Source organism: Pseudophryne corroboree, chromosome 7 (assembly GCF_028390025.1).
Source record: "Pseudophryne corroboree isolate aPseCor3 chromosome 7, aPseCor3.hap2, whole genome shotgun sequence".
Classification (NCBI taxonomy): domain Eukaryota; kingdom Metazoa; phylum Chordata; class Amphibia; order Anura; family Myobatrachidae; genus Pseudophryne; species Pseudophryne corroboree.
Genome location: NC_086450.1, coordinates 249376438 through 249400969, shown reverse-complemented (window position 1 = coordinate 249400969; position 24532 = coordinate 249376438). Strand labels below are relative to the sequence as shown.

The window sequence follows — 24532 nt, the reverse complement described above, 5'->3', positions numbered from 1 at the left end:
GGCTTGACCACAAGCCCTGGAAATTTCTTCCCTGTGTGACTGCTCCCCAGCCTCGCAGGCTGGCATCCGTGGTCACCAGGACCCAGTCCTGAATGCCGAATCTGCGGCCCTCTAGAAGATGAGCACTCTGCAACCACCACAGGAGAGACACCCTTGTCTTTGGTGTCAGGGTTATCCGCTGATGCATCTGAAGATGCGATCCGGACCTTTATCCAGCAGGTCCCACTGGAAAGTTCTTGCGTGGAATCTGCCGAATGGAATTGCTTCGTAGGAAGCCACCATTTTTCCCAGGACCCTTGTGCACTGATGCACTGACACTTGGCCTGGTTTTAGGAGGTTTCCGACTAGTTCGGATAACTCCCTGGCTTTCTCCTCCGGGAGAAAACACCTTTTTCTGGACTGTGTCCAGGATCATCCCTAGGAATAGAAGGCGTGTCGCCGGGATCAGCTGCGATTTTGGAATATTGAGAATCCAACCGTGCTGCCGCAGCACTATCTGAGATAGTGCTACCCCGACTTCCAACTGTTCCCTGGATCTTGCCCTTATCAGGAGATCGTCCAAGTAAGGGATAACTAAAACTCCCTTCTTTCGAAGGAGTATCATCATTTCGGCCATTACCTTGGTAAAGACCCGGGGTGCCGTGGACCATCCAAACGGCAGCGTCTGAAACTGATAGTGACAGTTCTGTATCACAAACCTGAGGTACCCTTGGAGAAGGGTAAATTGGGACATGTAGGTAAGCATCTTTGATGTCCAGAGAGACCATATAGTCCCCTTCTTCCAGGTTTGCAATCACTGCTCTGAGTGACTCTATCTTGAATTTGAACCTTTGTATGTAAGTGTTCAAGGATTTTAGATTTAACATTGGTCTCACGAGCCGTCCGGCTTCGGTACCACAAATAGTGTGGAATAGTACCCCTTTCCCTGTTGCAGGAGGGGTACCTTGATTATCACCTGCTGGGAATACAGCCTGTGAATGGCTTGCAATACTGCCTCCCTGTCTGAGGGAGACGTCGGTAAAGCAGACTTTATGAAACGGCGAGGGGGAGACGTCTCGAATTTCTTGAGACGGGCCCCCACCGTGCCTGAGTCAGCTTGTAAAGCCCAAGCGTCATGCTGAGGACTTTGCGGAGGCGGGAGAGGGCTTTTGTTCCTGGGAACTGGCTGTTTGCTGCAGCCTTTTTCCTCTCCCTCTGCCACGGGGCAGAAATGAGGCCCCTTATGCCTGCTCTTATGGGGCCCAAAGGACTGCGCCTGATAATACGGCGTCTTCTTATGTTGAGAGGCTACCTGGGGTAAAAATGTGGATTTCCCAGCCGTTGCCGTGGCCACCAGGTCTGTTAGACCTACCCCAAATAACTCCTCCCTTTTATAAGGCAATACTTCCATATGCCTTTTGGAATCAGCATCACCTGACCACTGTCTTGTCCATAACCCTCTTCTGGCAGAAATGGACAGCGCACTTACTCTTGATGCCAGTCGGCAAATATCCCTCTGTGCATCACGCATATATAGAAATGCATCTTTTAAATGCTCTATAGTCAGTAATATACTGTCCCTATCTAGGGTATCAATATTGTCAGTCAGGGAATCCGACCAAGCCACCCCAGCACTGCACATCCAGGCTGAGGCGATTGCTGGTCGCAGTATCCCACCCGTGTGAGTGTATATACATTTTAGGATATTTTACTGCTTTCTGTCAGCAGGTTCCTTAAGGGCGGCCGTATCCGGGGACGGTAGTGCCACCTGTTTAGACAAGCGTGTGAGCGCTTTATTCCCCCTAGGGGGTGTTTCCCAACGTGCCCTATCCTCTGGCGGGAAGGGGTATGATGCTAATTACTTTTTAGGAATTAACAGTTTTTATCGAGGGAAACCCACGCATCATCACATACTTCATTTAATTCCTCAGATGCAGGAAAAAATAAGAATTTACTTACCGATAATTCTATTTCTCATAGTCCGTAGTGGATGCTGGGGACTCCGAAAGGACCATGGGGAATAGCGGCTCCGCAGGAGACTGGGCACAAAGTAAAAGCTTTAGGACTAGCTGGTGTGCACTGGCTCCTCCCCCTATGACCCTCCTCCAAGCCTCAGTTAGGATACTGTGCCCGGACGAGCGTACACAATAAGGAAGGATTTTGAATCCCGGGTAAGACTCATACCAGCCACACCAATCACACCGTACAACTTGTGATCTGAACCCAGTTAACAGCATGATAACAGAAGGAGCCTCTGAAAAGATGGCTCACAACAACAATAACCCGATTTTTGTAACAATAACTATGTACAAGTAATGCAGACAATCCGCACTTGGGATGGGCGCCCAGCATCCACTACGGACTATGAGAAATAGAATTATCGGTAAGTAAATTCTTATTTTCTCTAACGTCCTAGTGGATGCTGGGGACTCCGAAAGGACCATGGGGATTATACCAAAGCTCCCAAACGGGCGGGAGAGTGCGGATGACTCTGCAGCACCGAATGAGAGAACTCCAGGTCCTCCTCAGCCAGGGTATCAAATTTGTAGAATTTAGCAAACGTGTTTGCCCCTGACCAAGTAGCTGCTCGGCAAAGTTGTAAAGCCGAGACCCCTCGGGCAGCCGCCCAAGATGAGCCCACTTTCCGTGTGGAATGGGCTTTTACAGATTATTGGCTGTGGCAGGCCTGCCACAGAATGTGCAAGCTGAATTGTACTACAAATCCAACGAGCAATCGTCTGCTTAGAAGCAGGAGCACCCAGCTTGCTGGGTGCATACAGGATAAACAGCAAATCAGATTTTCTGACTCCAGCCGTCCTGGAAACATATTTTCAGGGCCCTGACTACGTCCAGCAACTTGGAATCCTCCAAGTCCCTAGTAGCCGCAGGCACCACAATAGGTTGGTTCAGGTGAAAACGCTGGAACCACCTTAGGGAGAAACTGAGGACGAGACCTCAATTCCGCCCTGTCCGAATGGAAAATCAGATAAGGGCTTTTACAGGATAAAGCCGCCAATTCTGACACGCGCCTGGCCCAGGCCAGGGCCAACAGCATGACCACTTTCCATGTGAGATATTTTAACTCCACAGATTTAAGTGGTTCAAACCAATGTGACTTTTGGAACCCAAACTACATTGAGATCCCAAATTGCCACTGGAGGCACAAAAGGAGGCTGTATATGCAGTACCCCTTTTACAAACGTCTAAACTTCAGGGACTGAAGCTAGTTCTTTTTTGGAAGACAATTGACAGGGCCGAAATCTGAACCTTAATGGACCCCAATTTCAGGCCCATAGACACTCCTGTTTGCAGGAAATGTAGGAATCGACTCAGTTGAATTTCCTCCGTCGGGCCTTACTGGCCTCGCACTACGCAACATATTTTTGCCAATTGCGGTGATAATGTTTTTGCGGTTACATCCTTCCTGGCTTTAGATCAGGATATGGATGACTTCATCCGGAATGCCTTTTTTCCTTCAGGATCCGGTGTTCAACCGGCATGCCGTCAAACGCAGCCGCGGTAAGTTTTGGAACAGACAGGGTCCTTGCTGGAGCAGGTCCCTTCTTAGAGGTAGAGGCCACGGATCCTCCGTGAGCATCTCTTGAAGTTCCGGTTACCAAGTCCTTCTTGGCCAATCCGGAGCCACGAATATAGTGCTTTCTCCTCTCCATCTTATCAATCTCAGTACCTTGGGTATGAGAGGCAGAGGAGGGAACACATACACTGACTGGTACACCCACGGTGTTACCAGAGCGTCTACAACTATTGCCTGAGGGTCTCTTGACCTGGCGCAATACCTGTCGAGTTTTTTAATCATGTGGACGACTTCTGGGTGAAGTCCCCACTCTCCCGGGTGGAGGTCGTGCTGAGGAAGTCTGCTTCCCAGTTGTCCACTCCCGGAATGAATACTGTTGACAGTGCTATCACATGATTTTCCGCCCAGCGAAGAATCCCTGCAGCTTCTGCCATTGCCCTCCTGCTTCTTGTGCCACCCTGTCTGTTTACGTGGGTGACTGCCATGATGTTGTCCGACTGGATCAACACCGGCTGACCTTGAAGCAGAGGTCTTGCTAAGCTTAGAGCATTGTAAATGGCCCTTAGCTTCAGGATATTTATGTGAAGTGATGCATCCAGGCTTGACCCTAAGCCCTGGATATTCCTTCCCTGTGTGACTGCTCCCCAGCCTCGCAGGCTGGCATCCGTGGTCACCAGGACCCAGTCCTGAATGCCGAATCTGCGGCCCTCTAGAAGATGAGCACTCTGCAACCACCACAGGATGGATACCCTTGTCCTTGGTGACAGGGTTATCCGCTGATGCATCTGAAAATGCGACCCGGACCATTTGTCCAGTAGGTTCCACTGGAAAGTTCTTGCGTGGAATCTAACGAATGGGATTGCTTCGTAGGAAGCCACCATTTTTACCCAGAACCCTTGTGCATTGATGCACTGAGACTTGGTTCGGTTTTAGGAGGTTCCTGACTAGCTCGGATAACTCCCTGGCTTTCTCTTCCGGGAGAAACACCTTTTTTCTGGACTGGGTCCAGGAACATCCCTAGGAAAAAGAAGACAAGTCGTCGGAACCAGCTGCGATTTTGGAATATTGAGAATCCAATCGTGCTGCCGCAACACTACCTGAGATAGTGCTACACCGACTTCCAACTGTTCCCTGGATCTTACCCTTATCAGGGAATCGTCCAAGTGAGGGATAACTAAAATTCCCTTCCTTCGAAGGGATATCATTTCGGCCATTACCTTGGTAAAGACCTGGGGTGCCGTGGACCATCCCTACGGCAGCGTCTGAACTGATAGTGACAGTTCTGTACCATAACCTGAGGTACCCTTGGTGAGAAGGGTAAATTTTGACATGAAGGTAAGCATCCTTGATGTCCCGAGACATCATGTAGTCCCCTTCTTCCAGGTTCGCAATCACTGCTCTGAGTGACTCAATCTTGAATTTGAACCTCTGTATGTAAGTGTTCAAAGATTTTAGATTTAGATTTAGAATCGGTCTCACCGAGCCGTCTGGCTTCGGTACCACAACAGTGTGGAATAATACCCCGTTCCCTGTTGCAGGAGGGGTACCTTGATTATCACCTGCTGGGAATACAGCTTGTGAATGGCTTCCAAAACTGCCTCCCTGTCAGAGGGAGACGTCGGTAAAGCCGACTTTTGGAAACGGCGAGGGGGAGACGTCTCGAATTCCAATATGTACCCTTGAGATATTACCTGAAGGATCCAGGGGTCTACTTGCGAGTGAGCCCACTGCGCACTGAAATTCATTGAGAACGGGCCCCCACCGTGCCTGAGCTTGTAAGGCCCTAGCGTCATACTGAGGGCTTGGCAGAAGCGGGAAAGGGTTTCTGTTCCTGGGAACTGGCTAATCTCTTCAGCCTTTTTCCTCTCCCTCTGTCACGAGCAGAAAAGAGGAACCTTTTGTCCGCTTGCCAACAAAGGACTGCGCCTGATAATACGGCGTCTTATTTTGAGAGGCGACCTGGGGTACAAACGTGGATTTCCCAGTTGTTGCCGTGGCCACCAGGTCTAAAAGACCGACCCCAAATGTCCCTTTTCAAAGGCAATACTTCCAAATGCCGTTTGGAATCCGCATCACCTGACCATTTTACTGGTAGAATTGGACAACGCACTTATACTTGATGCCAGTCGGCAAATATTCCGCTGTGCATCATGCATATATAGAAATGCATCTTTTAAATGCTCTATAGGCAATAATATACTATCCTTATCTAGGATATCAATATTTCCAGTCAGGGAATCCGACCATGCCAACCCAGCACTGCACCTCCAGGCTGAGGCGATTGCTGGTCGCAGTATAACACCAGTATGTGTGTGAATACATTTTTGGATACCCTCCTGCTTTCTATCAGCAGGATCCTTAAGGGCGGCCATCTCATGAGAGGGTAGAGCCCTTGTTCTTACAAACGTGTGAGCGCCTTATCCCCCCTAGGGGGTGTTTCCCAACGCACCCTAACCTCTGGCGGGAAAGGGTATACACCAATACTTTTTAAGAAATTATCAATTGTTATCGGGGGGAAACCCATGCATCATCATACACCTCATTTTATTTCTCAGATTCAGGAAAACTACAGGTAGTTTTTCCCTCACCGAACATAATACCCCTTTTTGGTGGTACTCGTATTATCAGAAATGTATAAAACATTTTCCATTGTCTCAATCATGTAACGTGTGGCCCTACTGGAAATCACGGTTGTCTCTTCACCGTCGACACAGGAGTCAGTATCCGTGTCGGCGTCTGTATCTGCCATCTGAGGTAACGGGCGCTTTAGAGCCCCTGACGGCCTATGAGACGTCTGGACAGGCACAAGCTGAGTAGCCGGCTGTCTCATGTCAACCACTGTCTTTTATACAGAGCTGACACTGTCACGTAATTCCTTCCAACAGTTCATCCACTCAGGTGTCGACCCCCTAGGGGGTGACATCACTATTACAGGCAATCTGCTCCGTCTCCACATAATTTTTCTCCTCATACATGTCGACACAAACGTACCGACACACAGCACACACACAGGGAATGCTCTGATAGAGGACAGGACCCCACTAGCCCTTTGGGGAGACAGAGGGACAGTATGCCAGCACACACCAGAGCGCTATATATATATATACAGGGATAACCTTATATAAGTGTTTTTCCCCTTATAGCTGCTGTATGTTTTAATACTGCGCCTAATTAGTGCCCCCCTCTCTTTTTTTAACCCTTTCTGTAGTGTAGTGACTGCAGGGAAGAGCCAGGGAGCTTCCCTCCAACTGAGCTGTGAGGGAAAATGGCGCCAGTGTGCTGAGGAGATAGGCTCCGCCCCCTTTTCGGCGGCCTTATCTCCCGTTTTTCTGTATATTCTGGCAGGGGTTAAATGCATCCATATAGCCCAGGAGCTATATGTGATGTATTTTTTGCCATGTAAGGTATTTTTATCATGTTTTATTGCGTCTCAGGGCGCCCCCCCCAGCGCCCTGCACCCTCAGTGACCGGAGTATGAAGTGTGCTGAGAGCAATGGCGCACAGCTGCAGTGCTGTGCGCTACCTTATTGAAGAGAGGAACGTCTTCTGCCGCCGATTTTTCCGGACCTCTTCGCTCTTCTGGCTCTGTAAGGGGGCCGGCGGCGCGGCTCCGGGACCCATCCAGGCTGGGCCTGTGATCGTCCCTCTGGAGCTAATGTCCAGTAGCCAAGAAGCCCAATCCACTCTGCACGCAGGTGAGTTCGCTTCTTCTCCCCTTAGTCCCTCGATGCAGTGAGCCTGTTGCCAGCAGGTCTCACTGAAAATAACAAACCTAAACTAAAACTTTCACTAAGAAGCTCAGGAGAGCCCCTAGTGTGCACCCTTCTCGTCGGGCACAGAAATCTAACTGAGGCTTGGAGGAGGGTCATAGGGGGAGGAGCCAGTGCACACCAGTTAGTCCTAAAGCTTTCTTTAGATGTGCCCAGTCTCCTGCGGAGCCGCTATTCCCCATGGTCCTTACGGAGTCCCCAGCATCCACTTAGGACGTTAGAGAAACAAACTCTAAATAAAGCTTTTCCAGGAAAGCTCTGTAGAGCTCCCCTAGCTGTGACAGGCTCCTCCGGGCACATTTTCTAAACTGAGTCTGGTAGGAGGGGCATAGAGGGAGGAGCCAGCCCACACTATTAACCTCTTAAAGTGTCAATGGCTCCTGGTGGACCCGTCTATACCCCATGGTACTAATATAGACCCCAGGACGCAAGAGAAATAAATATATATATATATATATATATACACACATACATACATACATACACACACACACACACACACACATACATACATACACTGAAGTGACAATAGTCATGGGATAGCAGTATGTAAAGATAATGGGAGGTGGTGCCACTGTATTTTGACATTTTGGAGGTGACCGCACATGCATCAGTTCTAATCTGACATCTTGTGAATCAGCTTGAACACTGGCTAGGCTGCTCAAGTCAAGGCGACACAAATTATCGGAGTCGGCATGATAGTGAGTTCCTGGCAGATGGGAAAATCCATTGTCAAAGTTGTGCCGAATTCAACATTCCTCGATCTACGGTGTCATGTATGTATGTACCAGGAATACTTCATGGAAGGCATTACCATCCGTGGAAAGAGTAGTGGCCGGCCATGGGTGGTTAATGATCGTGGCCAACGGCGTTTGTTTAGAATCGTCTGTGGTAGCAAACAAGCGACACTGGTTCACTGGTTCACGTAATTCAGTCAGATACTCAATAGGTGGCGGGGCGATATGCAAGCGAGCTAATGCTTGCCGAACGACCGACACACCATCACTGTGAGGTATGGTCTGAAATGCGGTCTGTGTCCTGCCCCATAAAATAAAATAAATAAAAACAGTATATAAGTTTTCTTTATATATGCATATATGTATTTTTTTACATGTACATATATATGTGTGTGTACATGTTCTCCATTTATGTGCACATACATATGCACTTTATGCACTTTTTGTATTAACTTCTGTGTACCTACACATGCAATTTACTGAATATTGGCCCTCATTCCGAGTTGTTCGCTCGGTAAAAATCTTCGCATCGCAGCGATTTTCCGCTTAATGCGCAATGTTCGCACTGCGACTGCGCCAAGTAAATTTGCTATGCACTTAGTAATTTTACTCACGGCTTTTTCATCGTTCTGGCTATCGTAATGTGATTGACAGGAAATGGGTGTTACTGGGCGGAAACAGCCGTTTTATGGGCGTGTGGGAAAAAACGCTACCGTTTCCGGAAAAAAAGCAGGAGTGGCCGGAGAAACGGAGGAGTGTCTGGGCGAACGCTGGGTGTGTTTGTGACGTCAAACCAGGAACGACAAGCAGTGAAATGATCGCAGATGCCGAGTAAGTCTGGAGCTACTCAGAAACTGCTACGAGGTGTGTAATCGCAATATTGCGAATACATCGTTCGCATTTTTAAGATGCTAAGATTCACTCCCAGTAGGCGGCGGCTTAGCATGAGCAAATCTGCTAAAATCCGCTTGCGAGCGACCAACTCGGAATGAGGGCCATAGTGCACCTTATTAGGAGTGTATCCACAGTGCACCATGCTAATACATATTAATATGCTAGACAGTTTAAGATTATAAAGAACGCTTTACTTCTATAAATATGTGACTCAGACACTAGTGCATGAAAAACCGAATTGTTCTATAGCTGCTAGTAAGACATGGTAACCATGGGGACGCTGACAATGATATTTACACTGTTTGGACACGCACTTCCGGTCAGGTGATCGGAAAATGCGTTCCAAATAATGGAAGTGCGGCGCAGTGGAACGCAGGCCGCTCTGTCACGATTGCACTGCAGGGAGCACCGTGGATTTCATACACTCGTTTCTGTATGTATATTTATATGTTAGTATGTTATGTTAGTGTTGTATGTACTTGTGTTTTTAATGTTTTTCACGCTTCTTAGATGGATGTACAAGTGTTTCCTGTTGGCTGATGAGGGGGAGGGCTATATGGGTATAAATGTGAGCTACCTGTATTGGTTTGTGATCTTGACAAAGGTCCCCTTATGGGACCGAAACGTTGATACCCCTATTGCTGATTTCCTGATGTTATAATAATAAATAAGATTTTACTTACCGGTAAATCTATTTCTCGTAGTCCGTAGTGGATGCTGGGGACTCCGTAAGGACCATGGGGAATAGACGGGCTCCGCAGGAGACATGGGCACTTTAAGAAAGAATTTAGATTTTGGTGTGCTCTGGCTCCTCCCTCTATGTCCCTCCTCCAGACCTCAGTTAGAGAAACTGTGCCCGGAAGAGCTGACAGTACAAGGAAAGGATTTTGGAAATCCAGGGCAAGACTAATACCAGCCACACCAATCACACCGTATAACTTGTGATAAACTTACCCAGTCAACAGTATGAACAACAACAGAGCATCAGTTCAACCCTGATGCAACAAGAACATAGCCCTTATTGCAGCAATAACTATATACAATTCTAATTGTATTGTAATCTAATTGTAAAGCGCAACGGAATATGCTGCGCTATATAAGAAACTGTTAATAAATAAATAAATAAATATACAAGTATTACAGAAGAAGTCCGCACTTGGGACGGGCGCCCAGCATCCACTACGGACTACGAGAAATAGATTTACCGGTAAGTAAAATCTTATTTTCTCTAACGTCCTAGTGGATGCTGGGGACTCCGTAAGGACCATGGGGATTATACCAAAGCTCCCAAACGGGCGGGAGAGTGCGGATGACTCTGCAGCACCGAATGAGCACACACAAGGTCCTCCTCAGCCAGGTTATCAAACTTGTAGAACTTTGCAAAAGTGTTTGAACCTGACCAAGTAGCCGCTCGGCACAGCTGTAATGCCGAGACCCCTCGGGCAGCCGCGCAAGAAGAGCCCACCTTCCTAGTGGAATGGGCCTTAACTGATTTTGGCAGCGGCAATCCAGCCGCAGAATGAGCCTGCTGAATCGTATTACAGATCCAGCGAGCAATAGTTTGCTTTGAAGCAAGAGCACCAAGCTTGTTGGTAGCATACAGGATAAACAAAGATTCTGTTTTCCTGACCCTAGCCGTTCTGGCTACATAAACCTTCAAAGCCCTGACCAGATCAAGTAACTCGGAATCCTCCAAGTCAGTAGTAGCCACAGGCACCACAACAGGTTGGTTTATATGAAAGGATGAAACCACTTTTGGCAGAAATTGTGGACGGGTCCGCAATTCTGCTCTATCCGCATGGAAAACCAGAAAGGGGCTTTTATGTGACAAAGCCGCTAATTCTGACACACGCCTAGCCGGAATCAATGCTAGTAGCATGACCACCTTCCACGTGAGATATTTCAATTCCACCGTTTTGAGTGGTTTAAACCATTGGGATTTCAGGAAACTCAGCACCACGTTAAGATCCCAAGGTACCACCGGGGGCACAAAAGGGGGCTGAATACGCAGCACTCCCTTCACAAACGTCTGAACTTCAGGTAGAGAAGCCAGCTCTTTTTAAAAGAAAATGAATAGGGCCGAAATCTGGACCTTAATGGAACCCAATTTTAGGCCCAAAGTCACTCCTGACTGTAGGAAGTGAAGGAGACGGCCCAGCTGGAATTCCTCCGTAGGGGCATTCCTGGCCTCACACCAAGCAACATATTTTCGCCATATACGGTGATAATGTTGAGCTGTCACGTACTTCCTAGCCTTTATCAGCGTAGGAATGACCTCATCTGGAATGCCTTTTTCCGCTAGGAGCTGGCGTTCAACCGCCATGCCGTCAAACGCAGCCGCGGTAAGTCTTGGAACAGACAGGGCCCTTGTTGCAACAAGTCCTGTCTTAGAGGAAGAGGCCACGGGTCCTCTGTGAGCATTTCTTGCAGATCTGGATATCAAGTCCTTCTTGGCCAATCCGGAACAATGAGCATTGTTCTCACTCCTCTTTTTCTTATGAGAGGAAGAGGAGGAAATACATAGACCGACTGGAACACCCACGGTGTCACCAGTGCGTCCACAGCTATCGCCTGAGGGTCCCTTGACCTGGCGCAATACCTCTGTAGCATTTTGTTGAGGCGGGATGCCATCATGTCCACCTGTGGCAGTTCCCACCGACTTGCAATCTGCGTGAAGACTTCTTGATGAAGTCCCCACTCTCCCGGGTGGAGGTCGTGCCTGCTGAGGAAGTCTGCTTCCCAGTTGTCCACTCCCGGAATGAACACTGCTGACCGTGTGCATACGTGATTCTCCGCCCAGCGAAGTATTCTGGTGGCTTCTGACTGAATCAGAACCGGTTGGTTGCGAAGCAGGGTCTCCGCTTGACGTAGGGCGTTGTATACGGCCCTTAGTTCCAGGATGTTGGTGTGAAGGCAAGTCTCCTGACTTGACCACAGACCTTGGAAATTTTTTCCCTGTGTGACTGCTCCCCACCCTCGGAGGCTTGCATCCGTGGTGACCAGGACCCAGTCCTGAATGCCGAATCTGCGGCCTTCGAGAAGGTGAGCACTCTGCATCCACCACAGGAGAAACACCCTGGCCCTGGCGGATAGGGTGATTAACCGATGCATCTGAAGATGTGATCCGGACCACTTGTCCAGTAAGTCCCATTGAAAGGTCCTCGCATGGAACCTGCCGAAGGGAATGGCCTTGTATGATGTCACCATCCTTCCCAGGACTCGAGTGCAGTGATGCACTGACACCTGTTTTGGTTTTAATAGGTTCCTGACCAGTGTCATGAGCTCCTGAGCTCTCTCTATCGGGAGATAAACCCTTTTCTGGTCTGTGTCTAGAATCATGCCTAGGAAAGGCAGCGAGCCGTAGGAACCAACTGCGACTTTGGAATATTTAGAATCCAGCCGTGTTGCCGTTACACTTCCAGAGAAAGTGCTACGCTGATCAGCAACTGCTCTCTTGATCCCGCTTTTATGAGGAGATCGTCCAAGTATGGGATAATTGTGACCCCTTGCTTCCGCAGGAGTACCATCATTTCCGCCATTACCTTGGTAAATATTCTCGGTGCCGTGGAGAGACCAAACGGCAACGTCTGAAATTGGTAATGACAATCCTGTACCACAAATCTGAGGTACGCCTAATGAGGTGGATAAATGGGGACATGAAGGTATGCCTCCCTTATGTCCAGAGACACCATAAAATCCCCCCCTTCCAGGCTTGTGACGACCGCTCTCAGCGATTCCATCTTGAACTTGAACCTTTTCAGGTATATGTTCAGGGATTTTAAATTCAATATGGGTCGGTTTCGGGACTACAACATGGTCGAATAATAACCCCCTCCTTGTTGAAGGAGGGGAACCTTGACCACCACCTGTTGAAGATACAATTTGCGTATTGCAGTTAACACTATTTCCCTCGCGTGTGGGGAAGCCGGCAGGGCCGTCGGTGAGGGGCATCTCCTCAAAGTCCAGCTTGTAACCCTGAGACACAATATCTATTGCCCAGTGATCCAACAGGGAGTGAACCCACTTGTGGCTGAAATTTCGAAGACGTGCCCCCACCGGGCCTAGCTCCGCCTGTGGAGCCCCAGCGACATGTGGAGGATTTTGTAGAGGCCGGGGAGGACTTCTGTTCCTGGGAACAAGCTGTGTTGTGCAGCTTCTTTCCTCTGCCCCTGCCTCTGGCAAGAAAGGACGCACCTCGGACTTTCTTGTTTCTTTGTGATCGAAAGGCTGCATTTGATAATGTCGTGCTTTCCTAGGTTGTGCAGGAATATAAGGCAAAAGATCAGAATTACCAGCTATAGGTGTGGAGACCAGGTCCGAGATCCCTTCTCCACACAATCTTCAGCGTTCCATATGCCTCTTAAGTCGGCATCACCTGTCCATTGCATATTCTACAGGACATGTCAAGCAGAAATCGACATAGCGTTGACTCTAGAACCCAGTAGACTAATGTCTCTTTGGGCATGTTTTATATATATATATATATATATCTAAGACAGCATCTTTCATATATATATCTATATATATACATATATATATATATATATATATATATACACACATACATACTAGGGTCTCAATCTCTGCTGATAAGGTACCTGTCCACACTGCTACAGCGCTATAAACCCATACAGACACAATCGCCGGTCTGAGTAGTGTACCAGAATGTGCACGCTATCTGCAGGATCCCTGAGGATAGCTGTTAAGTCAGCGCTACCTTTTGGGCAAACGTGACACCCTAGGGCAAGATTCCCATCGTATCCTGGCCCTAGTAGGGAAAGGAAACTCCCTGAGAATTCTTTGTGGGAAACTGCAGTCTCTTGTCTGGAGATTGCCGCTCTTTTTCATCATGAGAGGAGGGAAATTTACCTCAGCTTTCTTCCCCTTAAACATGTGTACCCTTGTGTCAGGTACAAATGAGTCATCAGTGATATGCAAAACATCTTATTACAATAATCATATATTGAATACTTTCCTGCCATTTTGGCTGTAACTTTGTATTATCGTAGTCGACACTGGAGTCAGACTCCGTGTCAATATCAGTGTCTATTATTTTGGATAGTGAGCATTGAGAGACTCTGAAGGTCTCTGCGACATAGGGACAGACATGGGTAGATTCCCTGTCTGTTCTCTAATCTTTTGTGCAATAAATTCACCTTAGCACTTAAGTACACATATCCAAACAGGTGTCGGCGTTGTCGACGGAGACACCCCTCACACACACATTTGCTCCATCTCCTCCTTAGGGGAGCCTTTTACCTCAGACATGTCGACACACACGTACCGACACACCACACACTCAGGGAATGCTCATCTGAAGACAATTCCCCCACAAAGGCCCTTTGGAGAGACAGAGAGAGAGTATGCCAGCACACACCCCAGCGCTATTAACCCAGGAATAACACAGTAACTTAATGTTAACCCAGTAGCTGCTGTTTATATTGATTTTTGCGCCTAATTATGTGCCCCCCCTCTCTTTTTACCCTCTTCTACCGTGTATCTGCAGGGGAGAGGCTGGGGAGCTTCCTCTCAGCGGTGCTGTGGAGAAAAAACGTGGCGCTGGTGCGTGCTATGGAAGAAGCCCCGCCCCCTCGACGGCGGGCTTCTGTCCCGCTTAAAAATACATTTTCTTGGCGGGGGCTCATACATATATACAGTGCCCAACTGTATATGTGTGTACTTTTGCCAAAAGAGGTCCATATGCTGCCCAGGGCGCCCCCCACCCTTACAGTGACCGGAGTATGTGAGGTGTGTGGGAGCAATGGCGCACAGCTGCAGTGCTGTGCGTTACTTCATGTGAAGAACGGAGTCTTCTGCCGCCGATTTCGAAGTCTTCTTGCTTCTCATACTCACCCGGCTTCTGTCTTCCGGCTCTGCGAGGGGGACGGCGCGCGGCTCTAGGATCGGACGACGAGGGTGAGATCCTGTGTACGATCCCTCTGGAGCTAATGGTGTCCAGTAGCCTAAGAAGCAGGACCTAGCTTCAGAGAGTAGGGCTGCTTCTCTCCCCTCTGTCCCACGATGCAGAGAGTCTGTTGCCAGCAGAGCTCCCTGAAAAAAAAAACCTAACAAAATACTTTCTCACAGCAAGCTCAGGAGAGCTCACTGAACAGCACCCAGCTCGTCCGGGCACAGATTCAAACTGAGGTCTGGAGGAGGGACATAGAGTGAGGAGCCAGAGCACACCAGAATCTAAATTATTTCTTAAAGTGCCCATGTCTCCTGCGGAGCCCGTCTATTCCCCATGGTCCTTACGGAGTCCCCAGCATCCACTAGGACGTTAGAGAAAAAAGGCTTAAGAAGACTGGTGAGTGCTCCTGATATCATTAGTATATTGGTGTAGATGGGTCCTGGTGACACTTGTCTATTTATGGATGCGATCCCAGCAGTTTTTATACAAGGCTCGAGTGTGGACTATACAAGAGTATATGTATCCCTTATTCAAAATAAAAAATCCCAAATTTGTTGGTCCCCTACAGAGATTATGACATGAATACTGTATATATTATTTATATAGGAGATTTATGGTAAGAATTTACCCTTGTTAAATCTCTTTCTGCGAGGTACACTGGATTCCACAGGGAATAACATCAGGGTGTAGAGTAGGATCTGATCCGAGGCACCAACAGGCTAAAAGCTTTGACTGTTCCCAAGATGCTCAGCCCCGCCTCCTCTATAACCCCACTTCCGTGCACAGGAGCTCAGTTTTGTCAACCAGTCCAATGCAGTAGCAGGTAAAAGAGACGAAAACCGTTAGAACCCATAGACACCACATTCTCACGACAGGAGAAGGTATCAGCAGCTAATGTCATACCAACCCAAAGAAGCTAAGTGCGTTAGGGTGGGCGCCCTGTGGAATCGCAGAAAGATTTAACAAGGGTAAGTTCTTACCATAAATCTCCTTTTCCGCAGCAGGGTACACTGGTATTCCACAGGGAATAACATCGGGTATGTACTAAAGCAGTTCCTTATGGATGGGGACGCACTGTAGCGGGCACAAGAACCCGGCCTCCAAAGGAAGTATCCTGGGAGGCGGAAGTATCGAAGGCATAGAACCTTATGAACGTGTTCACGGGTCGCACCACGGCGGGCCGCCCAAGTAGGTCCAACAGACCGAGTAGAATAGGTTTGATGGTAGCAGGAGCTGGAAGGCCAGCCTGTAAATAAGCATATGCAATCACCATTTCTAATCAATCTGGCCAAGGTCTGCTTGTTAGCAGGCCAGCCACGTTTGTGAAAACCAAACAGTACAAAAAGAAAATCAGACTTCCTAACGGAGGCTGTCCTCTTCACATAGATATGGAGAGCCCGTACCACATCCAAAGACCGCTCTTTGGAGGATAAATCCGGAGAGACAAAGGCCGCAACCACAATCTCTTGGTTAAGGTGGAAAGAAGACACCACCTTAGGTAGATAACCAGGGAGTGTTCGAAGAACCGCCCGGTCACGGTGAAAATTCAGATAGGGGGATCTACAAGACAAGGCACCCAAATCTGATACCCGTCTAGCAGAGGCGATAGCCAGCAGAAACAAGACCTTGAGGGAAAGCCACTTAAGGTCCGCAGATTAAAGAGGTTCAAACGGAAACTCTTGCAAATCCTCCAGAACCACTGACAAATCCCAAGGAGCCACAGGTGGGACATAGGGAGGTTGAATCCGTAAAACACTGTGAGTGAATGTATGAACATCAGGCAGAGTCGCAATTTTTCTCTGAAACCATAATGACAAGGCAGAAATAAGTTCCACGGAATTACCAGTGCGTCCACGAACGCTGCTTGAGGATCCCTTGTTCTCGCTCCGAAGACTGGAACCTTGTGATTGTGTTGAGACGCCATCAGGTCTATATTTGGTAGGCCCCATTTGTCCACTAGGAGTTTAAATACTTCTGGATGAAGGCTCCACACTACCTCAGTCGTCAGGACGTACACGCCAAAGTCCACTTCCCAGTTGAGAATCCCCGGAATGAACACTGCCGATATGGCTGACAGATGGCGTTCTGTCCATTGAAGAATCTTTGACACTTCCATTATTGTCATGCGACTTCGGGTGCCGCCTTGATGATTTATGTACGCCACCGTGGTGGCGTTGTCTGACTGTACTTGAACAGGCCTGTTCAGTACCAGATGCCTGGCCAGTTTCAGAGCATTGAACACTGCCCGCAATTCCAGAATGTTTATCGGGAGGAGAGACTCCTCCCTGGTCCACCGACCCTGGAGAGAGTGTTGCTCCAACACCGCGCCCCAACCCCTCAGACTGGCATCCGTCGTCAATCGTTGGTCCTGCAGCCACTAGGTCAGTGACAGACAAACCTCCGGAGACAAGGAGATCATTTGAGACCTGATCCGGTGAGGCAGGCCGTCCCACTAAGCAAGAATCAGTTTCTGCAGAGGGAAGGAATGAAATTGAGCATACTCAACAATGTCGAAAGCCGACACCATGAGGCCTAGTACTTGCATCGCCAAGAGTATCGACACATGCGGAAGAGAGAGGAAGCAACGTATCTTGTCCTGAAGCTTCAGGACTTTCTCCTGTGACAAAAACAACCTCTGGTTGTATGTTTCTAACAACGCTCCCAGATGCACCATGTTCTGTGCAGGGACCAGGGATGATTTCTTCCAGTTGATGGGCCACCCGTGGGCTTGCAGAAACTGGACCGTCAGATACAAATGACGGAGGAGTACTTCTGGGGAATTGGCCAGGATCAACAGGTCATCCAGATACAGCAGGATTAGGATGCCCCGACGGCGGAGTGAAGCAGTCATAACTGCCATGACTTTGGTGAATATTTTCGGAGCCGTGGTCAGACAAAACAGTAAGGCTCGGAATTGGTAATGGAGATTGCCAATAGCAAACCACATGAATTGCTGATGTGACATGGCAGTAGGGATATGCAGGTAAGCATCCTGTATATTAAGGGATACCATATAGTCCCCAGGTTCCAAAGCCAGGACAATAGAGCGAAAGGTCTCCATACGAAACCTGGAGACCCTCACAAACTTGTTTAAGGATTTGTGGTTGAGAATGGGCCGGGAGGAACCATTTGGTTTGGGGACTAGGAACAGCGTTGAATAGTACCCCCTGCCCCTCTGAGCCAGAGGCACCGGCATTACCACTCCGGCGTCTAGGAGGGATTGTACCACTAAACAGAGAGATGTTGCCTTCACCTGATCCGAAGGGATGTCGGTTGGGCAACAGCGAGGAGGGGGACGTGTCTTGAAGAATATAGCGTATCCGTGAGTGACGACTTCCCGTACCCAAGCGTCTGAAGTGGTCTTCAACCATACCTGGGTGAACTGTAGAAGTCGGCCTCCCACCCTGGGATCCCCAGGGGGAGGCCCGCCCCGTTATGCCACAGGATTGTGAGATTTGCAAGCAAGCTGACGGGCAGCCGAGGCACGTTTAGGCTTGGGCTTGGTAGTTTTGGAAGTGCGAGACAGTTTCGGGTACACCTGACCCTATGCTTTACCCGGAGGGCGAAAGGAACGAAAGAAAGTACTCTTAGCCTCGGGTCCGAAGGAGTAGTACTAGATAGACATGCAGTCTTAGCAGACGCCAATTCAGCGACAATCTTGTTAAGATCCTCACCAAAGAGGATGTTTCCTTTAAACGGGAGCACCTCCACGGTTTTCTTAGAGTCCAAGTCCACCGACCAGGACTGCAACCATAGAATACAGCGAGCCAAAATGGATGTCGTAGCAGCCTTGGCCACCAGAACACCTGCATCTGAAGATGCTTCTTTGATGTAATGAGATGCCGTGACAATATAAGAGAGACATTGTCTGGCATGTTCAGAAAAATTGGACGGACACTCAGCCTCTATTTCCTGAGCCCACGCCTCAATAGCTTCTGCGGGACAAGTAGCCGCAATGGTGGGCTTATGCGCAGCCCCTGCAAGGCTATTGATAGCTTTAAAGCAGCCCTCCACTCGCTTATCCGTCGGCTCCTTGAGAGAAGTGACGGTAGTGACAGGCAGAGCAGACGACACCACCAGCCAACCGATTTGCAAATCCACCGGCGGTGGAGTTTCCCAATTTTTACTCAATTCTGTCGCAAGGGGAAAGCGGAATAGCATCTTCTTGTGCGGGGTGAATGTCTTTCCTGGGTTCTCCCAGCAGTCCTTCTGATATTTGAACCTGTCTGGTTTCTAAGATGTAGTAGCAGGCTCAGGACCATCATCAATCTGAAGAATGATCCTGATAGCCTCTAATAGATCAGGAACATCCACCTGTGAAACAGTTTCCCCATCACAAACATCATGATCAGAGTCTGTGGGGTCAGTATACACGCCATCTTCATCAGAAGAGGTATCCGGAACACGCATGGATTGAGAGGAAGTAACAGCCCGCTTAGAGAACTTCTTAGGTTTAGTATTAGGCAGGCGAGGGTCAGGAATACGTTTATCCAAAGAGTTATTCAAATGCTGTAACCGAGTGGACAGACCATCTGTCCATGGCGGATTAACAGCAGGGACCAATATAAGGCTGATAAGGCACAGTAGGTCCAATAGGGGGCGCAAGCCTAGTTACCAGCGTAGTCATTAAATTCGAAAAGGCAGACCAAGGCTCTTCTTAGGGCTGCTGGAGCAGCCCTGCCTGTACTGCAGGCACCAACTTACAAACTGAGCTCCTGTGCACGGAGGCGGGGTTATAGAGGAGGCGGCACTGAGCATCTTGGTAACAGTCAAAGCTTTTAGCCTGTTGGTGCCTCGGATCAAGTTCCTACTCTACAACCCCGATGTTATTCCCTGTGGAATACCAGTGTACCCAGCTGCAGAAAATAGGATTTTAAAATACCTACCGGTAAATCCTTTTCTCGTAGTCCGTAGAGGATGCTGGGGTCCACATTAGTACCATGGGGTATAGACGGGTCTACTAGGAGCCATTGGCACTTTAGGAGTTTGAGAGTGTGGGCTGGCTCCTCCCTCGATGCCCCTCCTACCAGACCCAGTTTAGAAACTGCACCCGAGGAGACGGACAACTTCGAAAGAAGGATTTTACACAGATAGTGGCGAGATTCACACCAGCTCACACACAAGGCAAACCAAGCTAACTAGCTTGAAACATCAGCAATGGTTGAACAAGATTACTTACCAAGCAACAAACATTACTTCACCTAGAACTAAGCAGTACTGAAGTAAAACTGCAGGATCACGAAGCACTGGGCAGGCGCCCAGCATCCTCTATGGACTACGAGAAAAGGATTTACCGGTAGGTAACTAAAATCCTATTTTCTCTTACATCCTAGAGGATGCTGGGATCCACATTAGTAACGGTATCCGTTCACATGATCGACCATGTTATGGTCGACAGTCATTAGGTCGACATTGACATGGTTGACATGGACACATGGTCGACACATGAAAGGTCGACCCATGAAAAGGTCGACATGAGTTTTTTAACTTTTTTTTTCTTTTGGGGAACTTTTCCATACTTTACGATCCACGTGGACTACGATTGGAACGGTAATCTGTGCCGAGCGAAGCGGAGGCACCATGCCCGAAGCATGGCGAGCGAAACGAGCCATGCGAGGGGACGCGGTGCACTAATTGGGGTTCCCAGTCACTTTACGCAAAAAAAGACACCAAAAAAGTTAAAAGACTCATGTCGACCTTTTCATGTGTCGACCTTTTCATGCGTCGACCATGTGTCCATGTCGACCATGTCAATGTCAACCAACAGTGGTCGACCTAATGACTGTCGACCATAACATGGTCGACCATTCATACCGGAACCATAAGTAACATGGGGATGTACCAAAGCTCCCAGAATGGGAGGGAGAGTGCAGAGGCTCCTGCAGAACCAATTGACCAAACTGAAGGTCCTCAGAGGCCAAAGTATCGAACTTGTAGAACTTTGCGAACGTGTTCGACCCCGACCAAGTAGCTGCCCGGCCGAGTTGTAATGCCGAGACATCCCAGGAAGCCGCCCAGAAAGAACAGACCTTACGAGTAGAGTGGGCCTTAACAGACGTAGGACACGGCAAGCCTGCCGTAGAATACGCATGCTGGATAGTGAACCTGATCCAGCGAGAGATCATCTGTTTAGAAGCAGGACACCCAAATTTCTTGGGAATACACAAGACAAACAGAGAGTCCGATTTTCTGTGACGAGCAGTCCTCATCACATAGATCTTCAGAGCCCTTACAACATCCAAGGACTTTGATGAAATGGAGGAGTCAGTCGCAACTGGCACCAGAATAGGTTGGTTGATATGAAATATCGACACAACCTTCGGAAGAAACTGCTGACGTGTCCGAAGCTCAGCTCTATCTTCATGGAAGATAAAGTATGGGCTTTTACATGACAAAGACCCCAACTCCGACACACGTCTAGCAGAAGCTAAGGCCAACAATGTGAAAGCCTTCCACGTGAGAAACTTGACCTTAACCTCCTGTAGAGGTTCAAACCAGTCCGACCAGAGGAACTGCAACACCACATTAAGATCCCAGGGCGACGTAGGCAGTACAAAGGGAGGATGGATATGCAGAACTCCCTTCAAAAAAAATTGAACCTCAGGGAGGGAAAACAACTGTTTCTGGAAAAAAATTGATAGGGTCAATTGATAGGGTTGAAATTTGGACCTTTATGGATCCTAACCTTAGGCCCATATCCACATCTGCTTGCAGGAAGAGGAGAAACGTCCCAGTTGAAACTCCACCGTAGGAAACTTCTTGGACTCACACCAAGATACATATTTTTTCCAAATACCATGGTAATGTTTTGACTTTACTCCTTTCCTAGCCTGTATCAGGGTAGGAGAAACCTTGTTCAGAATGCCCTTCCGAGCTAGTATCTGGCGTTCAACCTCCATGCCGTCAAATGTAGCCGTGGTAAGTCTTGATAGGCGAACGGCCCCTGCTGCAGCAGGTCCTCCCGAAGAGGAAGAGGTCTCGGCTCTTCTAGCAGTAGTTTCAGAAGATCTGCGTAAAAAGCCCTTCTTGGCCAGTCCGGAGCAATGAGGATTGCCTGAACTCTTGTTCTCCTTATGAGTTTGAGAACTCTTGGAATGAGTGGAAGTAGAGGAAACACGTACACCAACTGAAACACCCACAGAGTCACTAGGGCATCCACCGCCACTGCTTGCGGGTCCCTCGACCTGGAACAATACCGCAAAAGCTTCTTGTTGAGACGAGAGGCCATCATGTCGATTTGGGGTACGCCCCTAAGATCTGTTACCTCCTTGAACACCTCCGGATGGAGACCCCACTCCCCTGGATGGAGATCGTTTCCGCTGAGGAAGTCCGCTTCCCAGTTGTCTACTCCCAGAATGAAAATTGCTGACAGCGCCAACACGTGTTTTTCTGCCCAGAGGATTACCCTTGTTACCTCTGACATTGCAGCTCTGCTCTTCGTTCCGCCCTGTCGGTTTATGTAAGCCACTGTCGTTACATTGTCCGACTGCACTTGAATGGCCCGATTTCTCAGCAGATGGGCCACTTGGAGAAGACCATTGTAGATGACTCTTAGTTCCAGAATGTTTATCGGCAGGCCGGCTTCCAGACTTGACCACCTTCCTTGGAAGGTTTCCACTCGAGTGACTGCGCCCCAGCCCCGGAGTCTTGCATCCGCGGTGAGAAGGATCCAGTCCTAAATTCCGTACCTGCGGCCCCTCCAGGAGGTGAGGTAATTGCAGCCAACAGCAGTGAAATCCTGGCCTTTGGCGACAGACGTATTCTCTGGTGCATGTGTAGATGGGATCCCGACCACTTGTCCAGGAGATCCAGTAGGAAGGACCGAGCATGAAACCTCCCCTTCTGCAGAGCCTCGTAAGAGGCCACCATCTGCCCCAGAAGGCGAATGCACTGATGAACCGACACCCGGGCTGGCTTCAGGACAACCCGGACAATTGTTTGTATCACCAACACTTTTTTCTCTGGAAGAAACACCCTCTGCACTTCCGTGTCGAGGATCATTCCCAGAAAGCACAACCTCCTGGTTGGGTCCAAATGTGATTTTGGAAGATTGAGGATCCAACCATGTTCCCTGAGTATACAAAGAGATGTGTGAACCGAGCCGTGCGCTCCCTCTACCACCTTACTCAGCTGCTGGCACAATCAAAAATAAGAATTTACTTACCGATAATTCTATTTCTCGTAGTCCGTAGTGGATGCTGGGAACTCCGTAAGGACCATGGGGAATAGCGGCTCCGCAGGAGACTGGGCACAAAAGTAAAGCTTTAGGACTACCTGGTGTGCACTGGCTCCTCCCTCTATGACCCTCCTCCAAGCCTCAGTTAGGATACTGTGCCCGGACGAGCGTACACAATAAGGAAGGATTTATGAATCCCGGGTAAGACTCATACCAGCAACACCAATCACACCGTACAACTTGTGATCTGAACCCAGTTAACAGCATGATAACAGAGGAGCCTCTGGATAGATGGCTCACAACAATAACCCGATTTAGTTAACAATAACTATGTACAAGTATTGCAGACAATCCGCACTTGGGATGGGCGCCCAGCATCCACTACGGACTACGAGAAATAGAATTATCGGTAAGTAAATTCTTATTTTCTCTGACGTCCTAGTGGATGCTGGGAACTCCGTAAGGACCATGGGGATTATACCAAAGCTCCCAAACGGGCGGGAGAGTGCGGATGACTCTGCAGCACCGAATGAGAGAACTCCAGGTCCTCCTCAGCCAGGGTATCAAATTTGTAGAATTTAGCAAACGTGTTTTCCCCTGACCAAGTAGCTGCTCGGCAAAGTTGTAAAGCCGAGACCCCTCGGGCAGCCGCCCAAGATGAGCCCACCTTCCTTGTGGAATGGGCTTTTACAGATTTTGGCTGTGGCAGGCCTGCCACAGAATGTGCAAGCTGAATTGTAGTACAAATCCAACGAGCAATAGTCTGCTTAGAAGCAGGAGCACCCAGCTTGTTGGGTGCATACAGGATAAACAGCGAGTCAGATTTTCTGACTCCAGCCGTCCTGGAAACATATATTTTCAAGGCCCTGACTACGTCCAACAACTTGGAGTCCTCCAAGTCACTAGTAGCCGCAGGTACCACAATAGGTTGGTTCAGATGAAACACTGAAACCACCTTAGGGAGAAAATGAGGATGAGTCCTCAATTCCGCCCTGTCTGAATGGAAGATCAGATAAGGGCTTTTACAGGATAAAGCCCGCCAATTCTGACACGCGCCTGGCCCAGGCCAGGGCCAACAACATGACCACTTTCCATGTGAGATATTTTAACTCCACAGATTCAAGTGGTTCAAACCAATGTGACTTTAGGAACCCCAAAACTACATTGAGATCCCAAAGTACCATTGGAGGCACAAAAGGAGGCTGTATATGCAGTACCCCTTTTACAAACGTCTGAACTTAAGGAACTGAAGCTAGTTCTTTCTGGAAGAAAATTGACAGGGCCGAAATTTGAACCTTAATGGACCCCAATTTTAGGCCAATAGACACTCCTGTTTACAGGAAATGCAGGAATCGACCTAGTTGAAATTCCTCCATCGGGGCCTTACTGGCCTCGCACCACGCAACATATTTTCGCCAAATGCGGTGATAATGCTTTGCGGTTACATCCTTCCTGGCTTGATCAGGGTAGGGATGACTTCATCCGGAATGCCTTTTTCGTTCAGGATCCGGCGTTCAACCGCCCTGCCGT

The 24532-nt window shown here is 48.7% G+C and overlaps 1 protein-coding gene across 6 annotated transcripts in view; it reads right to left on the bottom strand.

Moving 5' to 3' along the window:
* Positions 1-24532, bottom strand: part of LOC134945051 (glutaminase kidney isoform, mitochondrial-like) — a 1232451-nt gene that overhangs the window by 775793 nt on the left and 432126 nt on the right. The window lies entirely within an intron of this gene.